This window comes from Apus apus, chromosome 1, assembly GCF_020740795.1.
Source record: "Apus apus isolate bApuApu2 chromosome 1, bApuApu2.pri.cur, whole genome shotgun sequence".
NCBI classification, from domain to species: domain Eukaryota; kingdom Metazoa; phylum Chordata; class Aves; order Apodiformes; family Apodidae; genus Apus; species Apus apus.
In genome coordinates, this window is record NC_067282.1 from 165,264,892 (window position 1) to 165,287,849 (window position 22,958).

The window sequence follows — 22,958 nt, forward strand, 5'->3', positions numbered from 1 at the left end:
ATTGCCACAGTGCTTCATACCCGAACTCAGAATAAAAAGGTCATATTTTCTATATGAAACCTTACAGGTAACCAGACAGTATGAAAAAGCATGAAAGACAAATACTTGATTTACTTTCAATCAGAAAGAAAGGAATATATGAAAATAAGAATCATCTCCTATGGGGATAGCTGGTCAGAGTATGTGTTTGTATGCCCTGGGCCCAACACTAGGCGAGGAAAGTGGATAGGAAGAAGAGATGGAAACCAGAAGCAGTGCGAATGGACATGGCCAGCCCAATAGCCCAGGGAGGCAGGTCAGCCAGAGGGGGGAGAGAAGAGGCAGAAGGCAGGAAGGGACTGGGACAGAGGCACCAAAGTGCAGCCGGTAGATAGAGACTGGAAGAGAGCACACAAGGATGTGGCAAGCAATAGAGTGGTTAGACACTGGAATAGGCTGCCCAGGGAGGTGGCTGAGTCATCATCCCTGGATGTGTTTAAGGGTTGTTTGGATGTGGTGTTGGTGGGTATGGTTTAGGGCAGAACTTTGTAGAGTAGGGATGATGGTTGGACTTGGTGATCCCAAGGGTCTTTTCCAACCTGAATAGTTCTATGATTCTATGATTCTAAGCTAGCATGAAGAGCTCAGGGAAGACTATGTGTGTGGAGACAGGAACTATTATAGAAAAAAAAAAATAAAAATCCTGTCTTCAGAGGAAGATTCAAAGAGCACATGTAAATATCCCACTAAAGAAAAAGGATGAAACAGAAGTCTTAAGTACCCACTGTTGCCCCGAACATTATGCATTTTGCTTATATTCTAGAATCTTCTGCCTCAGTTACTTATGGATACCAACATGCAACTAAAATTGCATATACTGAAGTAAATGGAAAGGCTTATTTATTTCTAGCAATTTATTTTCTAATGTTTGATATTAAAACTGTACAGTCTTTTAGTCTACCCATGTGTGTGGGTATCTGCAATGCATCTACAATTATACCTTATGCTGAAATAAAATTAATTGTATTAAAAGTACATGAACAATTTGTTGGAGGCTTTTTAATGACAAATAATATCAATTCCAGACTTTGTCTTGTAGCCATTCACATTGAGAATGGATACTTCTTTTAGTATTTTCACCACTGCATAACTAGAGCTTACATTTTGGAGTTCTAATGCCAAAAGAATTCTTTCTTATGGATATTAACCTGCACATGTCAATATATACATATATAAAGACACATAAGCATAATTTCATTTTCATAAAAAAACCCACAAATGCACAATAACTCCTCTATCTGACTCTCCCTTTCCTCACATGCATACTTGAACCAGAATTTTATATTAATATATATCAGTGGGAAAAGAGTACATTTAGTTCACAACCACAATGAAATCAAAATTTGATCTTTTTCCAAGGACAAGTGTATCTGAGCACTGTATCTTTTGCACAGGACTGAAACGTATTTTACTTCCTAACTTAAAAAGACTTGTCCTTTACATTGAGACTACTTGTTGCATACATAATGCTTAATGAAACACTGTAATTTGATGAAAGCATTCTTTATAACATTTTAAATCATCTGTAGAGCATAACAACACATTCTGTTATGATATGTTAGTCCCAAGCCTAGGTTCTCCTGCTTCTAATGTCATTGCAGAATTCAGGATGGATACTTAAAATTCAGCAACACAAAGAGTATGTTGCAAAAAATTAGCTTCTTTCCTGTACTGGTGGCCTTTCATACTCATTATATGTTGACTAACCTTTCATTCTACTTTGTTGTTATTCATCTATGAAGAATAGCACTGTTTCATAAGGAAGTAAGTTAATAGAATAATAGAACTATTCAGGTTGGAAAAGATCCTTGGGATCACTGAGTCCAACCATCATCCCTACTCTACAAAGTTCTCCCCTAAACCATAACCACCAACACCACATCCAAATGACCCTTAAGCACATCCAGGGATGGTGACTCAACCACCTCCCTGGGCAGCCTATTCCAGTGTCTAACCACTCTTTCTGTAAAAAATATTTCCTAATGTCCAGTCTAAACCTACCTTGTTGCAGCTTGAAGCCATTCCCTCTTGTTCTGTCACTAATTACCTGTGAAAAGAGACCAGCACCAAGCTCTCTACAATGTCCTTTCAGGTAGTTGTAGAGACTGATGAGGTCTCCCCTCACCCTCCTCTTTCTCAAACTAAACATTCCCAGCTCCTTGTTTCTCCAAGGATCAAAAACTCAATCATCTCACGATCACTGTGCCCTAGACGGCCTCCAATTTTTACTTCCCCCACAAGATCTTCCCTGTTCACAAGAATCAGGTCCAGGCGGGCACCCTCCCTAGTTGGCTCACTGTGTGAGCCAAGGTATCTTTCACACATTCCAGGAACCTCTTGGAATGTTCCCTCTCTGCTGTGTTGTATTCACAGCAGATGTCTGGGAGTCCCCCACCAGAACAACAGCAAGTGACTGGGAGATTTCTCCCAACTGCTTATAGAAAGCTTCATCACCTCACTACTTTGGTTGGGAGGTCTACAGCAGACTTCCACAGCAGTATCAGCTTTCTTGGTTCTTAACCTAATCCAAACACTGTCAACCTCATCATGACTATACTTGATTTTCAAGCTCTCATAGCATTTTCTAACACACAAGGCCACTCCAACCCCTCTCCTTCCCTTTCTATCCCTCCTGAAGACCTTGTAGCCATCGATTGTGGCACTCCAGTTGTGTGATGCATCCCACCATGTTTCTGTGATATCCACTAAGTTAAGACAGCAGAGAATTTACCTGCACTATTTTTAGATAATACTGAACTCTTGTGTTCAGATCTTTTTGGAGACTGCTCCATGTGTTTTTTCACCTGCAGCAGTCATTGCATCAGATTATTATTTCATCTATTCAGACATATGAATAATAAGCTGAAGGCTAGGTTTTTCAAGCTATTAAAAATGTATTTATTTGAAACCTGTTAGCTCATTTTAAACATTTAATCTGTTCAGGGATAAATTCAATCCAAACAACTCCACATCAAGTAATGGACACTTAATCAAGGAATATCACATTTCTTCAGGAGTCTTTTGAAACTGAACTGGCTTTAATCTGCAGATTTTTAATGCCTTGACATGTGCCAAAGTGGTGGTTGAAAAAGAGGGTTTCCACCTTGCTTGCACTTTCCTAATACCTGCAAGAAAGCAAGAGTTATGCTCTACAGAAAAACCTAAAAGAAACCAACCATAGTAAGATACTCTTCTTCCCAGGGTCAAAGCAGGAACAAATTATGTACAGAAAGGACAGTAAGCATTTATAACAGAGCTACTGGTTAGCTGAACAAACTTGTGCTTTACACATGCAGTAGCATTTACAAAGGAACCAAGGCAGCAAGCTCATTTTCATTTCAGCCTTAGGTTTGACAAGTAGATGTCAATCAATGCACAGAGGATTCTGGAGTACATTTCTGTTTCCCACTGCAGTGTATAATGTAATTTCATATACCCAGATGGGGTTTGGTTGTTCCAGCCAACAAGGTTTTTCTGATTCAGCTCTGTGGAAGTCTGCAAGCTAATCCTTATGCTCAGGAAAACTCAGGATCACAACATCTTTAGGGGCAAAATGGGTAAGAGACCATGCTTATGTTTTATGTTTTTAGCTGAAATTTGACTGGAGAAGTGGTAGTGGCAGTAAGAAACTGGAACCAAGATAGGGTTGAAAGATAAAATAGTGAGCACAGAAATAAGGTAAAATCATAAAAAAGCAAAAATGGGAGACCATTAAGTGAATACTTAAAAGAGGAGCAGAATTATGTGGAAAACCAGAGGCAGAATAGGGTGCTTTTTTGTGGTTTTTTTTACAGGAAACTGTCTTATCCTGCTTTTTAAATGTAAGGCTTACTAAGAATCTAACTAGTTCTAGTAACAAATACATAAGAAGACTAATGTCTTTTGACAGAGAAAGGATGACACACTGACCCCCTGGAACGGACTCTACACAGCTGTGTGGTCACTCTTATCCCTTACTTGAAGAACCGACATGACAGCAAAGCTTATAATCGCCTTTCATTATCATTAATATGACTAAAATCCAGACATGCTTTACATTTGTTTTCCAGTGTTTCAGAATGGAAGCTTTCCAGACTCATAAAGGATCTATTGGTGATAAAGAACTTTCATTTTGCTTGAATGACAATTCAAAATATATTTTTCATAATATAGTCCAGATGTTGTGCACTCATAAAGCAGCAGCTCTGAGAAACTGTAAGGGAAGCATCTTCTGAGAATCTGTTTGTACACCTTTTAGCCAGGGAGCTCTTCTACTGGAGCAGAAATAAGCATGTGTTTGTGAAATTGTACTGATCTTGATAAAACTGACCTAAAATTAAGTACTACTGCATGCAATACTATTTAGGTAAGTCATATTTATGGATCACAAAGATTTTTAAGTGCTCTGTGGAACAAGATGAGGCAATAACCATAAATTGAAACTTGTGAGTTCTAACTGTGAGCAAGGAAAAACATTTCCACAAAAGTACAATTTAGCATTAGTACAGGTTGCACAGAGAGGTTGCAGAAACTTAATCAAGACTTGTCTGGAAAAAGTCCTGAGCAACCTAGTCTACACTGACGTGCTGACCCTGCTTTAAGCAAGAGGCCAGGCTGGGAGGTCTCTTCCATCAAATTGTTTTTCTTGCTTCCTTTGCCAGAGACACCTGCTAATACCAGCTCCCTAGTAGGAAGGAGGAGGAACAAGCATTGTGACCAAGTATTATTTCCTCATCCTTATTGTTTAATGTTTTATCCTCATTCTAAAAACATCATCAAAACTTATGGTAAAGAGAAAGTTTGATATAAGATTTTTGAACCACAAAATAAAAGAATGAAAACAGCTATGTGAAGAATTATTGTACTACACATCTCTGTCTTACACTGAAAGAGAAAAAAACAGTTAATCAAATTATAAATAGAGAGCTTATCATAGTTTAAAAATAAAATTATATAAAATGGTAAAATATAATATTTTATGCCAGGTATTAATTGAAAGTGTAGTGAGCTATCATTCCAATACTGAAATGCCTCAATGGAAAAATGACAAGAAAGAAAACCAGGAAACCAGTAGGGTGCTATGAAATTACATTTTGTTACATTTATTTCTGATAAATCATAAAAATAATGCTACAGACAGGAAAAAATTCTCACGTACTTAAACAGAAAAAAAATTATTTGAAAATGCTTTATCCACAAGTGTTAAAATCTTTCCAGAATATTAGTCCAGAATTGTGATCAACCTAAGTTTCAAGTGATCTCTTCCACTTACCTAATTCTGCAATGACAAGTATTGTGTAGTTCCAAGGCAGGCAATGTAGGGCAACTATGCAAACTAAACAGTAGCAGTTTTGTTTAATTTAGAAAAACCTGTGCAGTTGAATCTAACCTGTTTATTTTTTTGCATAATGCTAATATGATATTACAAATATAATGATTATATTACTACTATGATTAATTAGATAAACTTACACTTGTTATTAATGAAGCACAAAAGAACAGTGATCTCTTATGACCAACTGTATTTTCATCATTGTGTTTTCCATGATCTGAATGGTTTTAATAAAATTAGGTACACAATAAATAAAGGCCCTAAGAGCAAAACTCTTAAATGTAAAATAGATGCTGTTTTCGAAAACAATAACTGTTTCTCTAAAGGCTTTTAAAGCCTACCATAAAACTTGTGGAGGTAAGAACAAACTATGGTAGTGGCCTGATAAAATTATTCAAGCCAGACCGAATTGCCTAACCTAGAAATATAATCTCAGTGAAGACAATAAAAGTGCAGTATGCACAGGTATAAAATATGCAGTCTAAGATGAATTTCAAAGACCAAGGCTGATAATTTACTTCTTATGTTGCTAATTATAACTAACTGCTGGACACTTATCTGCCTGGAAGTAAAACGGCCAAAGAATTTTTCTGTTTTTAAAACTGCTTAATTATTTGCAAGTAACCATGGGAACTGTCATTATCCAAACTGTCCTTTTCAGTGCAGCTTTCCATTATACATATAAACTTAATCTCTTCCTCTCCAAAGCCCTTTCTTTGTTCCTCAAGTTTCGACATAAAATATTAATTTAGGTATAAAGAATGAATTTAACTTTTACAGTGGAGCAGAAAATAACAGTGTAGGCAATAAGAACTGAACATTTTCTCAGCTGCCTATTTAAGCCCACTGAAATTGGGATAATTATATACAGTCCAGAAAACAACTGCACTATATAGTGACTTTTGATACAGGGCTATTACATGTTATTCCCAATTCTACTAAAAACCATCATTCACTCCCTTTTATGTACTGAAGTTTCAAGAGACCATGAACATGCCCTACAGTAAACAGACTTATAAAAACATAGTCATAAATTCAAAAATTGAACCATACCTTTTCAAGTGTCACTTGAAGAAGACTACAGATTACAGAATTTAACTGTTTTTTATGCAAAGGTAATTTTTTTTTTATTCTCAGAGTCAGTAGCTAAAACATCATATTTGGTCAAAATTCAAAATTTCACACATCCAAGTGTGAGCTTCTCTGTATTCAGTCAATATTTTTGTTAAAGCTGTACTGTGATCTGGAAAGTCCAAGTAGATAACATGGTAAAAGACACAGAAATTAACTGGTATCTGCTTCCATAATTATAAATGTCTAAATCACCCACCTACAGATAGCAGGTTTAAAGATACCAAATATTTACTAATTACCAGCAACTGACAGAATGTTGAACAAAAGGGAGTTAATTGGGCAAATTCCTTTTGTGAGGTTACCTCAGATATGAGTATTTAATTAAAAAGCTAAAAAATTTACCTGTGTATTTTGACAGCTGTACTGGAGTTAATGGGTGGCATTTTAGTAATTATATTTCAAAGGCATCACATGGTGCTTTGAACTGGATAGGCTCAGTCTCTGGGGGACACCTAATGGACTCTCTGTAAGCAATGTTCAGCTGATAGTTTAAAAAGTATCATTACTGTAACCTGGAGGTGAACTGATTGCTTATCCTGATAACAAATGTTATTCACTGCAAGAACAAGAGAAAACACCGATATTCCACAAGCAGGCATAAAGTGCCTTCTCCCATGTAAGTGGGAGAAGAGTGTGTGACTAAATACAGGTAGACTGCAACCTGTTACCTGACTTCCTGCTTGGGATGTGACAGCTTTGGTAACCGCCCAACTTACAGTGGTGATGGAGAAATGGAAAGCCAACTTTCCTAAAATACAAGGTCCCTGGCACATACAATGATAATGAAAAATTCTTGAAGCTATTTTCAAGGTCTCAAGTTTCAAGGCTCATATGGTTAGACAATATAGACACTAACAAATATTTACTAGCCACCTGTACGTCCAAATGCAGTAAACAAACACAGCATAAAACACTAAATTCAAAGAACATCTATAGTAAGATACGTAACACCAAGAATTCCATAATATCAAGAAAAAAAATAAATAAAAGAGGTAAAACAACCAAAAAGGAAAAAAAACAACATATAATACTAGAAGAGAGGAAGAGTTCCCCTAGAACTGAGTCATCTTTCTTAGAAAGGTTTACTTCCCTAGAAGTCACATCCTACCTAGCAACAATGATTAACTGCAGTAGAAATGTGCTTTAGTCTCCACTGAAGGAGAGAAACTTCTTTTCTTGGAAATGTAACTAAGATTTTAATGAAAAGTGAATAGATTTTAAATCTTTCCTCATAAAACTTCCCCATAGCTGCCAGCATTTGCCCAGCGGACACGTCTGGAGACTGTGAGCTGTGCCAGCAGATTATGTCTAGCATAGGATCACTACCTTGCCACAGATCCCATTGTTTTTTTGGCAGGGCATCTGCCAGACTCTCCCTTCCATAGACAAGGAGTACCACTGAAAGCATTTACCATTTCTGTACAAGATGGTAGCCAATTATCTTTTAGAAGTGCTAATGTGAAGACTACCTTGTTCACATGAGTTAATAATGTACCAGGTATACGTGACCAAGGAAAGTGAGAGAATCAAAGCACAGCACATTAAGTTACAGAAACTATGCAAATTCTTGTGAATTTTCTCAGGACTGTACAGTAATTTACTGGTGATACTATCACAAGGTGATAAGACAATTAGTAATATTGACATACGAAACTCTATTTGAAAGCCAGATAATGAAACTCACTTCAGGCTTCCTGAGAAAGTCTTGCATTGCAACTCATTGCTTCAGAGGGGAAAAAAAAAGTGACGTGCCAGTAAATTTTACCCAGCTGAGAAGCATTGCTGCCTTAACAGCATCAGAAAATGACAAGGCAATCAAACCCTGGATAAGCTCATTTCAAAAAGCCTTAAAACAGGCAGAAGTTTGTACTTAAAAAGGAAAAGATATTTGCGTAAAATAAATAGACAGCAAAGTTCTAACACACAGAAATACATACACTCTCTGACAAAGTCAAGCTGCTTCAGCACACTCTCCATAAAGGTATTTAAATTGAGTGATGTGCATGTGCCATTATTACTTTCCTAAAAACACAGCTGAATTCCAGTTCTTCATTAATGGTGTACAAAAACTACACCTCCAAAAGACATCTGAAATAATTTAATTTGTGAACAAGCATCAATATAAACCACAGACACCTAACTGTGAAAGCATCCAAGATGGCATTCTACATCATTTTAGAGTACAATAACTGTTGCCTACAGATCAGACACCATTTCTCATTGCCAAATACTTCTACTTTTTTTTAACCAGGCACTATAGAGAAGAAAAATGTACAGCTTTCTGAATGGCTACTCATATTTTGGATGAAAATGACGAAGTTCTACAGAAAATGTACTGGAGGTCAAGGCAACCATGAGGATGAAAGAACTAGAGGCAACTTTTCATCATGGTGTCTAGAGGAGCTTACTAGTGTTTTGACAAAATCTGTACCTTGCCATTGCTCATTTACCGATACTATACCTGTAACAAATACTCTTTCCATTACACCCTTTTCACATCTTACAGCTGTAAATAAAGATATATTCCACTTTAAATAAACAAATATTCAGCCTAAAGAATGTAATTATTCAGCCTCTTCTTTTCTTACATATGCTGCTATTATCTCTTAACTTACAAAAGTGTATCACCCTTGTTTCACCCTGTTCACCCTCATTTCTTTAATTTCAATCTCTTGCCCTTTCTGAGATAAATCCATGGTAGAGGTCACATTAAATTTTAGGCAACCAAATAAATTTCATCCAGAGAAGTAACTGGTAACCATACATGTATTAAGTATCTTAAATGAATGCAGTTACTATGGTGATCCCTTTTAAATCTAAGTAACTGTGATCTTTCCTCTTTTTTCATCTTTCCTCTTCCGTAATATCACTGCAAGTCCCTAATTCTTTCTTTCTATCCAATACAGAGTACTGTATTTTCTGAGTATAACTATTCCTACATGTGGTCTAAAAATAATTCTCATCCCTAAAAAATAAATGAGCAAATCCTTCTTTCTACTGGCACCATGCCAAGTCCAAACATGATAACTGAACCTCAGAAGGCAGCAACGTGACAGCTGATGAATGCTTCTATTTAGAAACACTCTGACATCTCCTGTTCTCTGATTTTGGTGTTTTTTTTCTTGATATCAGTCAGGTGTTAGATTGTTTGTGACATCTAAAATTGTGACTGGAACCCAGGGTTCATCTGCTCCTCCTGCTTATTCCCATGAGAAGTAGTAACTACAATTAACTTTAAAAAAGCTTACACATAAACATAATCTGAGTCTCCTGAAATGTATTTATAAATCCTCAGTTTAACTTCCATAACAAAGGCTGCACCACAGCAAAAAATCAACTGACATAGCTGTGGTCATTCTAAATCAGAGTGTCAAGTTGTTAAATGAATTACCCAAATACCCTGTCATAACTTCCCAATAAAGAAGTTGTGACAGCACTTATATTGTACTCCTAAGCTAAAAAAACTGATGAAGCACCATTTTGGTAACAAGAATATGTGTCTAGGAAAAGGCAAGGCTAAACAGGGACAGTCACGCTGTACGCTGACTCACCTCTCAAAAGCCACACATTAAGGTTGGCAACACAGCAGTGCTGAGCACTACAGAGATGCATTTGGAGATGCCTTTGCTTGCATCTCAAGCATCAGCTGCATAAAAACTCCTTAGAGAAGGCTTTAATGTGTCCTCATAGCCATGATGTTTTTAAGCAGCAAGGATTCAAAACTGTCATACAGTTCTAGCGCTACCTGCTTCCTTATACCATGCGGTTAATGATAATCTGTAACCCATACCCTGTCTTTTTCTCCTTTACTAACCAATAGATTAACTCACAAAACCAGTATATTAGTCAGTAAACACAGACTCTTCAACAGTTTATTAAACTCTCTATGCATTTTTAAAAACCTCCTATTGATACTGCACAGAAATGGATGTGCTGCTTCTGAAAAAGAACAACTTGCTTAATAATCCATATTTATTTTTAGAATTGTATCCATATCATTTCACTGACTGATAGCTGCATTTTGGTGGTGCTGTTCCCAGGAAGCTAGTGTTGAAGAGATGCAACAAACATGATATAATAATATATTGCAACAAATAGAAGGACAATTAGAATTAATAAAACAGAGCCTTATTTAGTCTGTAGAAACAAGAAGATCATTCAAATAGCCCCTCAAGATTTCCTAATCTTATAATAACATTTCTGAGTTTATATGCTGAATCTTAGAGATTCCTTTTCAAAAACCTAATACTGTACTTTTAATAATACACTTTTCCTCAATCAAGACTAATAAAATCCAGTTTCACTGTAAAAATGAATCATTTTCCAGAGCTTCTGGTTGATTTCTTTCAATTCAGCATTGGAATTTCAGCTGAGATAAAGCTATTTCAGCTGAGATAAAGCTATTTGACAACTGAGGACATAATGTTCCAGCAAAACAAAGAAGAAAAGTGAGAGAAACACAGAGAGTTAAAATGAGAGAGTGCATGCAAGAAGGAAGAAACACAAACATGAGGAATTGAGCTCTTAGTAAAATATCTAATCAGTAGAAAACAGAAGTTCTTCAAACAGATCAGACACAGTGTGCTATAGGCAGATAATTTGGAGAAAGAACTATATGCTAAAGCTATGGGTTTAACAACCTACAAAAAGGCACAGAGACAATTTATTAATCTATCTCCTATAAGCAAATTTAGTGTGTTCTATCTGATGCAATGTAACCTTAGAGGCCCAGGTTCACAGTATGTAGAAAAGGAAAAAAGAGTAGAAGCAAAGATAAAGTTTGCTTACTGGGAAAAGGAGATACCCTGAGAGCTCTGAGCTAATGTCAAGGAAATAAACACAGAGGGAATAACAGGTACAAGCCCCAGGTTTCCTCATTATTCTATAGCATAAGAGTAAGACATCTGGATATGGGGAGGAAAAAATGTACATATGAAAACAACTACTGACTCTCTGCCTAGTTACGTTGCTGATTACATAAATGGGTACCATTCCAGCTCGAGTAACTCTTTGCAAGATCAGTCACAACCTAGTTACATCACCCCAGCAGATGTAATTGAAGGAAGCCATATTTTATTCCTACTGTTATCCTTTTCAAAGCACTGTCATGAAGAAGATCAAGGAATATAGAAACTACAAGAAAGCAAATTAGGTTACGTTGGGGATGAGGGGTGTTTTCCAAGAGTATCGTCAAGGTAGCTTCAGAAGGGGAACTAAGATTTAGGTAGTGCTGCCAATAAGACAATAGCAAAGGGAGAAACATAGGAATATAAACAAAAATTTAAAGGAGAAAGGAGAATCAGAAACAATATGGGGCTAAATGTCATAGCAGTATGTAGTGGATTAGAATAATTATACCAGAGCTTTTCTCTTCCCTAGCCCCATCTCATTATTCAGGCTTGTAAAGTCTGCTGTTTTTTTCCCAGGAGAATGGATATGGGAGGCAGGGAGAGTTCATATTGGTAAAAAAAGGAAGCAAAACATTCCGTTTGATGTTTTTAGGGGTTGCTCAGAGTCATATATGGGTATTTTTAAAATTAGGAAACACCAAGTAAGACTTTTTTATTTTGTTTTATTTTTTAAATTATTATTTTTTTAAGCCTCAGTTACTTAACAGCAGGTACATTCTCAGTTTCTTTTAACATACATCAGAAATAATTAGGTACTGATGAACACATTAATCAAACCAACTAACACAATGGTACCTTCTAAATATATCCTGATGGACAAATCAATATTCGTAACAGTCTCAGAGTCTGAAAGAATAATGGTAAATAACAGCAGTACATATTTTTGCAGTTCTTCAAGGTCTTTGCAATTCTGGTATGGTATCAGTTCATTCTTTTCATGCCAGGAACCATTTAACCACACGAGTGAATTCTGAACCCCCTGGAAAGTTATGTGCCACCATATCAATTTTTAAAAGGAAAGCTACTCAGGCAATTTTAAACAAGTTGTTTATATCCACTAACATACCCCTGGAAAATGTCAGTATCGGACAGCTGGATTTCTTCCATGACTTTTTTTTTTTCCTTTCTTATATTTTTTTCTTTTTTTGGGAGGTCTACATAAGCACTCCTCAAGCTGTGAAGCAAGATTTAACAGTAAAAGGGATGCCCAAATTAATTAAAAGTAAATTGGAATAGCATAGTGAAAAAGTGTCAAAAGAGATACACATAAATAAAAAAAGAACTTTCAACTGACCAAAAATGCCTGATAAGTAAAAGAAACACTTTCCTCTAATTCAGGATGGAATTTAACAGTGTGATCCCTACTATTACTGTCACAAAAAGACTGGAAGAAATGAAGTCTCACTATTGATCAGCCATGGTGGACAGACTACATATGAATGGGAAAGTACAGCTGTCACACTTTTTGAGTGCCAGAAAGCTGTGAAAGCCATTGTCTATGATCCATGATGGGGCTGGATAGCATCACACCTCTTTCCACATGCTTAAAATCACTAGTTCTGCTTCAAAGACAACTAGTGTAAGTAGAATTGTAGTTGTAATTTAATATTATCAGCCTACTCAAGAGATTATTAATATAAATGACTATTATTATTTCTGGAGGAGGAAACAGTCTTTAAAATATACGTGAAAACAGAACAGAGAAAGGGCTTTCAAAACTCTTCTGCATTAGCAATGGCTTCATATAAGTTATACATAACCTAACTTTTTTTTAAACAACTGTTTTTTAAAGGAAGTCAGGTTTCAAATTTTTTAATTCTTTTTAAATGGATATGGAACTAGTCTACAAGGACTGCAAAGTGAATTGGTTTTCCAGAGTGTAGCTGGCGTGTCTGCACTGACAGATCACAGACCCAGACACTAAGGATGCAAATGGTCAAATTTAAGAGAAAATACCAAAATGGCGACAATATAGCAACTGAGATGTAACCATTCCATATTATAAGCATGGCTGTGTACTACAAACAATTCGATCTTTCTGAGGAACACGTGGTTTCATGTATAAAAAACTACTGAGTCTATTTTCTTTAAGAAATGTCTAAGTACATAATTATAAAATTTAGATGTAATTCACATTTTAAAATATTCCTAAATGCATATTTGCCCAATAGGCCATAATTCTCCAAAAGGAATCACTGTTATCTGCAGGATAAACTATTAACAGTTTAACAGTAAGTGGCTTATTAACTAATGGTTTAATGTAGTTTAAAGTTCTTAAAATTGTTATCCCTGAAGTACAATTAGATCTTTAAATAAACTCTGTTGGTGTTAAGCATTTCATTTAAACTGAAAATTCAAACACAGAAACACACTTCTAAAGGCAAAATACAATAAAAAATTGTTAAAGTTGCAAAGTCTAAATGGCATCTAATTCCTTTTTTTCTTATCCATCTTCCTAAAACAAATGCTCTCAATTGGCATCACAGCTTACAAGGATGAGTGAAATAGGCTTATGGTATAATAGAAGCCTGGGCACTATTTCTGTTCGAAATGAAAAGGTATTGGGAGACCTATTATGAAAAAGATCAAAGTGTACTGTTGCACAGTACTGGTAGAGACCTCCAGGCTATCATGCATTTTACGCAGTATTGCCAGACTTTGCAATAAATGTTCGGGAGTTATCTTTGAAAGCTCCAGCTCCTGGTTCCATGTAACTGTGTGAAAATCTCACCTTTCAATAAAATACTCTTCTATATGTTGAGATTTTGGAGGAACTGAAGTAGTCATGGAAATCAGGCAGTAATGATGAAAAGCCCCAAACACACAGCTCAGGGAAAAAACAGAATCTTAATATCATTCCTGGCTTAACTAAAGCTTTTTAATTGGCAAGACTGGAAACATGGCCTACATGTTACATGCTTTGTGACCACTATGTTCAATTTGTGCCTTCACTTCAAATAATTGTTTTTCCATTTATTAGCACAGTTACAAGTTACTGAAATACACCAGTCAGCTGTAAGAGCCCTTGTGCAGAGGCTCCTGTCACAGCAAAACCACATCTTTGCCTCTTTAGCTCACAGTACAAAACTGAAGGTATAGCAGAAGAAGCACACTGCAGACACACTGCTAATGCATTTGATATACTCCAGGGCACTTCTAATCACTCCTAATTTCTAGCTGTTCTAAAGTATATCCCCCACCTCAAAAGCCTGATTCCAGGAATAATGTTTTTCTAAATACAATTAATTTTGAATTTTGTATTTTCAAAATTATTTGTTGCATGGAAATAGAACAGTTGCAATTTTCAGACACTTCAGATATCAATATAAACAGAGCAAATGAATATAATAAAAAATATTTTTAAGCGCTATCTTTAGTAATGGCTTCTCAAAACATTTTTATTTACACGGGAAAATAAGTAACTGAATTTCCTATTCTCTGCATTTTCAGTGATAAATGTCAATATGCTAGTAACTTAATGACATGACTGCAAATAGGTCTAAGATGCGTATTTTCTTATTTCTGAATAAACTTACTTGAATTATAAAAGAAAAGCTGTCAAAATGTGATGTTTCTGATGGATATATGTCTTCAAAATAAGATTTATAGTGTAAAACTTTGAAAGAAGGAAACAAAGAAAATCTTCACTGAAGACCAAACTCATACTTGGAGAGGATCCAAAACTGCCAAATAATTTTCCTTAGTTATCCTCACTCCATACTGGGGAGTCACCTTAAGCTGTATGTAAGGTAATAATTTGTATCAGATTAGTTATTTTTTGAGTTAAGCCTCATGTACTACAAATGCGACACAGCAGAGTTAACAAGAAAGTCTATCCCCTCAGTTTCTAATTGAAATATAAGTCACTACAAGAACTGACAGAACAGTGACAGAACTGGCCAATCCTCTAGTGAAATGTAGGCTGGCATTCACCTACCAGGAATTACTAAGACACAGATCCGAAGCTATCCAGGCAGTCTTTAAAAGAGGATTGTGTACAGAGATTAAGAGAAAGTACGTATTCAAACTCACTCTCACAAAAAAAAAAAGAACACCAAACTGCCCCCAAAAAGTACACAGTGCTGCACGTCTATTCATTTTGTTTGATTGTATTTAGAGACAGGACTCCAACAACAGTTATCAACATCAGCAAAGCTGCATTATGATGACACAGTATAATTCTTCCGAGAGATTTTAATCGCAAATATAAATACAGTCAGTAACTAAAATTAAAAAAAAGCACAGCAGATTATCAAGATCCTCATTCAAAAGCACAGACAACAGAGACGTAATAAAAAAATTCAGAAGAAAAGAAAATTTGATATTAAAACTTCTTTGATATGGGGATTATAGCAGCAGTTCATTATAGGACCTACTTGGAAGTTGCCACAGTAATACAGTAAAACTTGTGCCATGTATATACACCATATGACTAAATGCAAAAAATCACCCTTTTAAAATGGAAACTTGATAGTACTTTGAAAGAGCCTGATTTAAAATCATAGCCAAGGTGATAATCAATGTAATGTTTAAAAATAGCAAATTACAGTACAGGAATACAGTATGCAAGACAAGAAAAGAGGTACACATTAACCCTACTGACTGAAGTTGGCTTGTGAAATTCCAACGAGCAAGTTAAGCTAATAAATATTTTGGTTCTGAAGTCTAACGTGCAAAGGTGGTTAAAGCCTACTGCAGCATTATCAGCCCATGCATTTGGTTCCTACACTTAAAATAGGTGCTCATTTCCTTTACTGTTCCGTGGTGGATTAAGTTGGTAAACACTCATGCATTCCAGAATAAATATATAAAATAACATTGACAAATGTAAAATACAGCACAAATTTCCAGTGCAAAACTTCCAAGGACTAGATAAAATATCAGCCAATAATTTATAGAATCCATTAAATGGCTTAAATGGTTAAAATCCTAGCTGAGAAAAAGATGATTACATGACTTCTGAGGCACTTGTAAACACAATCTGAAAACGTTGTCTAGAAAATTATGTGTTTACCAATTGAAGAAAAAGCTGAGAAGCTGCAGCAGTTAAATTAAATAGTAGAGAGTAATCAATCACGGTGCTAAAATGATAGATGACAACTAAGCTGAAGCCCCAGGAAAGCACAAACACTGAGCCATTTCACAAAATTAGGTTGCATAACTAGCATACCTCAAAGCAGTACAGAATCTAAATCCATGTCAGAGATCTCACATTAAAAAATGCAAAGCTGCGTCTCTAATACAAGATTGATAAAAAAAAGAAAAACAAGGCTTTGAGGCACAGAATTTTGTAAGCATGTGAGTCAGAATCTAATACTCTGAATAGTCTTAACATGAGAACCAAAACAGAGACAAAATAAAAAACCTTGACACTGTGCAAATGCTACTATGCAATTTACCAGCAGTTCATACTTGCACTGTGGGAGAAAAAAAAAAAAAAAGAAATAAAAGTGAATATAATTTAGGGGAAGACCTCATTAAAGAATTCCAGTATTGTGAGCACTCAAATGAACGATTTTATCAAGCCTACAGGATATGCACATGAATTTTAATGGGCAATGGCAAAACCTGGGAGCACAGGGAATAAGGGCACTTCCATGCTGCTTTTAAATTACTATATTGCAATGAAACATTGAAATGGTAACGTAAGGGAAGATTATTGTGATTGTTGAGAACATGCAGAAATGACAGGTTCATTTCTTTCTGAAGGCTCATAAACTCAACTTTTACAAAACTGACCCTTCCAAAACCAAGCAACCTTTCATTTAGCTATTTCAGCTCTGGTACGTTCCATACTTCTACGTATATTATGGTAAATGCTGAAACATAAAATGCGGTTCCTTTTGAACTAGGTATTAGGGTAAACAACAGTAATTTGGAGTGCTCCTGAGCTAACAGTAAGTTTACCATTAATTTAGTTCTATGTAGAATGGAGTCAAACTGCCCATGGAACAACTTTCAGCAGGCCAAGCCTCTTCGCATCTGCTTGCCGCATTTCACAGTTTGGGCACCCTCCTTCTGTATTAGTGCCTCATTTGTGCAGTTTCCTCATTTATCACAGAATCACAGAATCTTAGGGGTAGGAAGGGACCTCAAAAGATCATCTAGTCCAACCCCCCTGGCAGAGGAGGATCACCCAGAGCACGTCACACAGGAAGGAGTCCAGGTGGGTTTTGAATGTCTCCAGGGAAGCAGACTCCACAACCTCTCTGGGCAGCCTGTTCCAGTGCTCTGTCACTCTCACAGTAAAGAAGTTTTTTCTGATGTTTATGTGGAACCTCATATGTTCCAATTTGCACCCATTGCCCCTTGTCATATCACTAGACATGACTGAAAAAAGCCTGGCTCTGTCCACCTGACATTCGCCCTTAAATTATGTACATTACCTGAACTTGTCTTTATTAAGCACGAATAAGGAAAGTAACTTTTATTAACCAGCAGCCACCAAAGATGTCAATTATATGATAAACCAAAGTATATGGCAGATGAAATCAGATTGCTGCTGATTTTTTGAGGACAACAGACACCTTTTTTTGGAGCACATACTGCAAGATTTTTTCCGTCCTCCATTAAGGATGACTGCAATATTTTGCAGTATCAGAGCCAAATGACAGAAGCCCTTACATTTAAAACAAGGATGAGAACAATTAAACCCACAAAATCTAGTATATATAATTACTTTCATTTTATCTTTTTCCTAATAAGAACAATATTAATTTTATCTTCTTCCTGTATCTGGAATCCAATATTTTTGGCTCTCAGTACTGATATTTTACATTTTTAGGTTTTAATTCAGGTTGAGAAAAAAAGTTTCTTAAAGCAAAGATGCACAGTTTATTAATCCCAGCATCAGAAGAATTAGTTGTTGCTTATTGTATGAATAACATACAGTTCACAAGGGTGCTTTAAGCAGGCCCAAATGAAGCATACACGAACTTTCCCACACGGCAGAATGTATAGTCCGATCAAGCTGGTAACATTGCTCCCCACTGATGATGGATGAGAGATAAATGTAATTATATTTCTGTTTTATTATGTTCCAAAGAGAGTGTTAAATAAATTACACATTATAAATGCTAAATAACCACCGAACAGTTTCATTTCTGTAATTATATATTCATTGTTAGATCATTTGTACTTTATAATCATAATACCATGACTGATAAAATTAACTGATGGATTCCATGAAAAGGTTCTGTCAACCTGTGCAGCCAGCAGGAGAGAGAGAATTTGTATGTGATAGAATACCAGTAATAGTTGATTATTTTTTTCTCACTATACACAAATAAATCCACGCTATTCTGAAAAAGCTGCCTGTAAGTTCTGGCCACCAGACAAAGGAATACAAGTGAGGAAAAAATCCTTGAGTGCCTGCAGGACTGAAAAATTTCTACAAACAGGTCTGTAACAACTCTTAGATGTTCTGTATATATACATCAGTTGAATTATAAAAATTGCTTGGAATTGGTAATATTTATGCGACTATCAGTCATCTACTGCCACAAATTAAAATCAGGGGGAAAAGTATAATTAATTTGGTTGAAGGTTTCCCATGTGTTAAATAACAGCTCCCAAATGTTCCACTGTATCTTTCTGCATGTTAAATAAAAATTGCAAGAGCTGACCCATATTACAATATGTTGCAACAAATTCCTTAGATACAGTTATATGGCATTATTCTGGGCATTACTACCTGACAATACCAAAAACACGCTTGCTCTGCAGAGTGTCTATTTAACACTAGAAATAACAAGCTCAAAATCTGCCAAAGATTGGAAACATTCTGCAATGCAGCTCTGCCAAGAGGAAGAGGAGATGGCCCTGGGTGGGAGATGTGAAGAGAAACTATGAAGTTGGAGCAGATTAGCTGTGTAGGTAAAAGACTGGAAAGATAAATGGTGAAGAGAAGTGAAGAGCATGTAGAGAATATAAATCACAAGAGAAGAGTCATGGGAGAAAGCAGAGAAAATGGAAGGAAAGGATGATTAACAGAAGAGGCAATGGAAAGTAAGAGGAATAGATAGACAAGAGAGAAGTTTAAAAACCTGTTTTGTTTTTTTCCTCTAATGATCTTCTGGAATATATGTATCATTCATTATATGTCTGAAAATGCCCACTGGTAGCAGAATTTAATACATTATATAAATAAATGATTTTCAAACAAGCCTTATGTTGCCCTTAGCTTCAGTGAAGTGTCACACATTTTCTTTCGTGTTGTCTGATTACATGTAATGTTAAAACCTATTGTTAAGCTTGGTTGCCCAAAGAGACATTGGGCTATTTTTGGCTATTGAGGTTTATACATACTCTTTTCCCAAGAGTTTTATTTTTACTACTTGCCCAACAAATTTCAAGATTTTTTCTGTCCAAAACTAGTCTGTTCCATAAGCCAGTTTAGCTAAATTAATAGATTTCATACATGACAACAAAATTCCTTCAGTTCTACTGCATGATACATAGTCAATTGTATATTCTATAAGTAGAATCACAGAATGTTTAAGGTTGGAAGGGACCTTAAACATCATCAGGTTCCAACCTCCAAGCAGTAACACCTCACACTACACCAGGCTGCACAAACCCTTAACCAACCTAGCCTTAAACCTGGCCTACCACAACCTTCCCTGGGCAACCTATTTCAGTGCCTTATTACCCTTATGTTGAAGAATTTTTTCCCAATGTCTAATCTAAATCTCCTCTTTCAGTTTAAAACCATGTCCTATCACTGCCCTTTCTGCTGAAAAGTCCCTCCCTAGCTTTCCTGTAGGCCTGCTCAGGTACTGGAAGGTCACTATAAGGTATCCCTGGAGCCTTCTCTTCTCTGGGCTGAACAGCCCCAACTCTCTCAGCCTGTCTTCATAGCAGAGGTGCTCCAGCCCTTTGATCATCTTTGTGGCCCTTCTCTGGACTTGCTCCAACAGCTTCTACTGCAGAAAGGCAGACTCTATTAGCACCTACCGTAGAGGAACTGCTTTGTTGGAGATGTTAAAAGAAATGCCTTAACACACATTCACCTGCTTTGGTTCTCAAAGGATATTGCCACATTTGAATACCCAGTAACACAGAACATCCATATACCCTGCTACATTTCCCAGGGCATACTTCTTAGGATATGCAATATTACAATAAAAGCAGTGTCTGTTCTCTACTGTATCATGATTGGTACTACATCAGTATTTTTTTAAAAGGACAACCTCAATAATATAATTGACAACACAACCATGGCTCATTTTCTTGTCTCAGCAAGCAATCTTAATTTCTTGACATTTTATAAAGCTGTAGCTATCAAAGGCCAGTGCAGCCATGCATTGTGATTGATCGTACTGTGCAGGGAACAGCACAGCTCTGACCACCGCAGTTCAGAACAATTAGTCAGTGATTAAGTGGTTAACAGAAAGCCATAAAACTCTTACTCATGTCCTGACCCAATGGGATCTTCTTATGCTGATAAATTAAGTGTTCTTCCACAAAATTTCAGATGCGAGCAAATGTTAGTGCAATACTGGTTTTAGGTTGGTACCTTCTGGTATTACAATTCACTTTTACTGAGAAGAAAAAAGGCAATACTTTCAGTATGGGCAGCGATGAAGACACATTGTTTGGATTATCTGGGCCTCCTACCTAAGATGATTATAGGATTAATAAAAGTCTACCCCTGTGAAATGAAACTGAGTTGGATAAAGGGCAGAAATGCTTACTGCACTCATTTCTTACACTTGTTAAAAGAACTGTGAATAAGGGAAAAAAAAACACCAAGAAGATGGAAGTACGAATAGTGTTTAGTTTTAGAATACGTAGTCAGTTCACTTACTGTTCACAACACAGACTGTGTGCTTAACTCTCTTCTTTTATTCGGGTTCTCCACGTTTCTGTAAGAAAAACAAATTGATGTCTTTGTCATCTACATAAAATAAATTATCCAATTTCATTTGTGCCACAGAAGCTTGCCATTTTCATATTTAGTTTTGGTTTACTCCAAGACTTATAAAAACCCAAGCTTTTAAAAACTTCCAGAAGAGAAAATCCACATCACTCCTTTTCCTTAAAAGGCAAAGTTTCCAGTCTAAGGTAATACAATAGCAGCAGACATGGCAAATCCACATCTGCAGCGGTGTGTTTGATGCCCCACTCCCACTTTTTAATGCAGAAAATTAGCATAATAAGCACTAATCACAGCAACCCTACTAGGCCTTTCCTGGGCAGTTTACAGGTGTCACAATATAGGTGAATTTTAAGGCAGGATTTGAAGCCACACAGCACATTGGTTTTGCAGATTTTTACTATTAACAATTTGCATGAATAAAGGTTGCACGGGAAAAGGGAGAAAATTGGGACTGACAGGCAATAAGGGTTGCAATAAGGGCAACAGTGACATGAAAGAGCAGGCAGGATCAAACGGAAATGCATAGATGACCAATTTTGATTCAGTTAAAAAAGAGAGCCAAATATACAGTTACTGAGACAGGTAAATATATTTTTAATTTTACATTAACTTTGTCAGAGGAAAATGAAACTGCTGTTTTATAAAACTGTCAAACTGTATCACATCAGCCCTTACTGTAGTCTTGAAAACAAGCAAAACACAATTCCTTGCTGCAACTCATTCTAAATTAACCGGGCTGCCATCTTTCATGATTCACATAATAAAGGATTCAGAACATAACTGATTCAAAATCTAATTTCCCCTTCTTTTTTAGTAATTTAATAATAAACTTAGTAATTTAATATTGCCTTCTGTATAGTTCTGTCAGTATCTACGATATACCAGAAACCACTCACATCCATGTCAGTCTACTGAAGAAACCTATTAGGCAGGAAGTACCAGCTGTTTGGAGCTGAGGGCTTTATCATATGTGAGTCCAAAGCATATAATGTATCATTAAGTTTTTTGTTTTTTTTCAACTGTGGGGATTAGCTATTCTACCTAACAGCCTATTTTGTTATGTCGTAGACATCAGTGAGGAGTTGGGGAGCACTCAAACAATGTTGTGTTAGCTGGACAATGATATGCAATCCTTTTATTGAAAGGGTTTAGAGTAATTCAGATCCTGGTGTGAAATACTGCTGTGGGATCAACTAACTTCTTTCCCAGAGTTTGTAATACATCTGATAATAGACTTAGTTGGCCTTACAGAGCTTGGTGCTCCTTCTTTGCTGTATAAAATGTACTGGTACAGGCCATGAGAGACTTAATCTGAACTACTAAACTACCTCTTGAATGGCTTCAAGCAAAACTTTGCCTCTCCCTGTCATTCAAGCCCTCCCAAGCTGAGGGATCTGAAACTCAGGCACACTCAGAGAAAGGTCTGAATCAAAAGCTCTAATCCCAACCTTCTCCCGGGGTTCAGAGACAGGGTTTTGGTTCAGTGTACATCTTGCATCTGAATAGAGGTAGCTGCAAGTGCCTTAGAGAAATCAACACACAGTCACACCTGCTCTGTGGTACACTGTCTCAATCTTCCATTGTTTCTCTAAGCTGTCTGTGTCAAGCTGTGTTATATTATTACTGAGCCTTTCAGAAGATTAACTATTTCCTTCTGCTGCACAGACAGAAAATAGAAAGGCAA

The 22,958-nt window shown here is 36.3% G+C and overlaps 1 protein-coding gene across 5 annotated transcripts in view; it reads right to left on the reverse strand.

The window, feature by feature from the left end:
* Nucleotides 1-22,958, reverse strand: part of SYT1 (synaptotagmin 1) — a 353,931-nt gene that overhangs the window by 207,665 nt on the left and 123,308 nt on the right. For 4 of the 5 annotated variants that reach the window (XM_051637978.1, XM_051637960.1, XM_051637968.1 and 1 more), the window contains one exon: nt 21,203-21,260. The exons of the other annotated variant lie outside the window; for it this stretch is intronic. The gene's annotated coding sequence lies outside the window, so the exon portion shown is untranslated. The remainder of the gene's footprint in view (nt 1-21,202; nt 21,261-22,958) is intronic. 5 annotated transcript variants of the gene reach the window in all.